Below are 2,822 nucleotides of genomic sequence, written 5' to 3'. Positions count from 1 at the left end.
AGAGAGACCAATTAGAAAGCTATGGAAAGTCCAGGCTTGAAATGATGATCTTCAAAACTGGCTGCTTAAAAACAAACAAACAAAAGGCTATAATTATGCTTATGTGCAGCAGTCATGAGCGCTGTTCACCATGTATGTTCACCAAATATTCTGTTTCTCTCCCTTCTGGACATTTGATAATCTTTCTCTTCCTTGTCTCCTTTGAGTTAAGTGCAGTCACATGACATGCTTTGGCCAATGAAATGTGAGTAGAAATTATAGGTTTCACCACACTGTCTGTTCTCCCTTACATCACAGCAATGACAAATGATCCAGAGAACACTGGCCAATTAGCCTGGAACCTGGAGTAAGAATGATGTGGAACAGAGCCCCCTCTGGTTTACTAGGGACAAGAAGCATTAGTGAGAAATAAAATTTGTTTATTTTAAGCCACTGGACTTGGGGCTTGTTTGTTACTGCAGCATAACTCAGCTGACTCTAATTGCTACCACATCTCTTCCTGAGACTTACTCATTTCCAGCCCTGCTTCTCAAACTTTAATATACATGTAATATCTGGAGATATTGTTAAAATGTAGATTCTGGTTCAGTAGATCTGGAATGAGGCCCAAGATACCACATTTCTAAAACAATCTCCCAATCCCAGGTGATGTGGATGCTGCTGGTTCACAATTCTGGGACTGCAAGAATCTAAAACTTCAATGCACAAGAACAGAGCAAATAGCTACATATGGCCTTCCCGCACTACCCAGGAAGGAGTCCATATGGTGTTGTTTTGTATTCCCATTGTAACTCAAAGGAAACTTTCACAATATTCGGAGCCCTTGATGTCCTGCATATGAAGGAAGAGTATGGTCTTCAAATTCCTTGCAGCAGTAACCCACTTAGGTGGCACCAACCTTGACTTCCAAATGGAACGGTACCTCTGCAAAAGGAAAAGGGATGGTATCTACATCATAAATCTGAAAAGAACTTTGGAGAAGCTTCTTCTGGCAGCTCGTGCCTTTGTTGCTATTGCAAACCCAGGTGCTGTCAATGTCATACCATCTGGGAATACTGGCCAGCGAGCTGTACTGAAGTTTGCTGCTGCTACTGGAGCCATTCCTATTGCTGGCCTCTTCACTCTTAGAACCTTCACTAACCAGATCCAGGCAGTCTTCTGAAAGCCGAGGCTTCTGGTGGTTACTGATACCAGGGCTGACCACCAGCTTCTCACAGAGACAGGTTAACCTGATTACCACTGCTCTGTGTTAACAAGGACTCTCCTTTGAGCTCTGTGGACATCACCATCTCTTGCAACAACAAAGGAGCTCACTCGGTGGGTCTGATGTGGTGGATGTTGGCCTAGGAAGTTCTGTGCATGTGTGGCACCATTTCCCATAGAGACCCATGGGAGGTCAAGCCTGATTTCTATTTCCACAGAGATCCTGAGGAGATCAAAAAGGAAGAGCAGGCTGCTGGTGACAAGGCCCTGACCAAGGAGGAATTTCAGGGTGAGTGGACTGCTCCAGCTCCAGCTCCTGAGTTCACTGCTACTCTACCTGAAGTCACAGACTGGACTGAAGGCATGCTGGTACCTTCCCTGCTGAAGACTGGAGTATGCGGTCACTGCTCAGGCCACTGAATGGGTAGGAACAACCACTGAGTGGTCTTAAGCCACTCTTCCACAAAAACAAACAAAATGGAAAAAAGTTCTTAAAAAAAAAAAAAGGCTATGAAGCTACATTTAAATTAACTATAATTAAATACTCAGTCTCAGAGTCATACTGGCCACCTTTCAAGTGCTGAAAAGCTCCACAAGGCCAGTGGGCTACTGTATTTAATGGCAGAGAGCTGTTTAAACATTTACATCATCACAAAAAGTTTTATCGGATGGTGCTCTTGTACAGCAGTATCCAGAAACTTAGTGACAGTTAGCCCTGGCATCATGGGGGATGGACATGGTCAAGATAAAGGCGAGTGGAGCTGCTGGTATCAAATAGCAATGCAATGGAAAGCAGGGTGGTTTGAGTCCCAGGACATGAAGCTGAGACAGAAACAAAATGCGACATTCAATCTGAGTACAGGATAAATTCCTGCCCTGCCTAATCATTTTATTTCCTCTGTGGATCATTTTAAGAGATTCCATTTCAGGGAAGGCAGTTCCAGGGAGCCTCTCCTCTCCTTGCCCTGATCTTGTCTGTCCAATTTGGCTAATCTATTTACTTCCCCCAGAAAACACATGACACGAAGTATAACACTTGTTTTTGGTCTCCTTTCCCCAAGAAATCAATAGCACTCAGAGAGAGCATGCCTGTAAGCACTGCCAAAAGAGCTACAGAATTATACAGTACAGTAGGCATGTGGCTACAATTGGATGCTAGCTGCTGCCTGCTGCCAGTGCGGCTCTACACACTGGGGCCCACTCACCTCTCTCCCCACCTTTCCCTTTCCCAGCAATTCAGACAATAGGAAGAATCTCCTGGTTCACTTCATTCCCTCTTCCTTACCTCTATTCATCCTGAAAATAAGAGACCTCCTGTTTTAGACTCAGACTTGGGCAGGGGTCATTCATCTGAGATCCATGGGCATGGTGGAATTGTGTGAAAAAGCTTGGTGTATATTACATGGTTCCCAATGCCCCCCACCCCAAGCTAACAGGGAAGTGGGGATGGACTGTAGCTGGCTCCATCTAGATTCTGGTGGCCCAGTGCATCTGAGGAGGAGCAAATAGACTCTAAAAGGAACAAAAGGATTGGCATAGACACAGAGAAGAAAAGACAGGACTAAAAGAATGCCTGTGAGGGACAGGTTAGGAGTGACCCGCTGGAAAAGTCACTGAAA

At 44.9% G+C, this 2,822-nt stretch overlaps 1 pseudogene across 1 annotated transcript; it reads left to right on the top strand.

Annotated features, from left to right (window-relative positions):
* Positions 1-822: 822 nt before the first annotated feature.
* LOC308338911 (small ribosomal subunit protein uS2-like) lies at positions 823-1,654 on the top strand (annotated as a pseudogene). The gene has a single exon. The product of its transcript is annotated as a small ribosomal subunit protein uS2-like (transcript).
* The last annotated feature ends 1,168 nt before the right edge of the window (positions 1,655-2,822 follow it).

Source organism: Martes martes (assembly GCF_963455335.1).
Source record: "Martes martes genome assembly, chromosome: 2".
NCBI classification, from domain to species: domain Eukaryota; kingdom Metazoa; phylum Chordata; class Mammalia; order Carnivora; family Mustelidae; genus Martes; species Martes martes.
The sequence above is the reverse complement of the archived record's forward strand: the minus strand, read 5'-3'. Positions and strand labels throughout refer to the sequence as shown.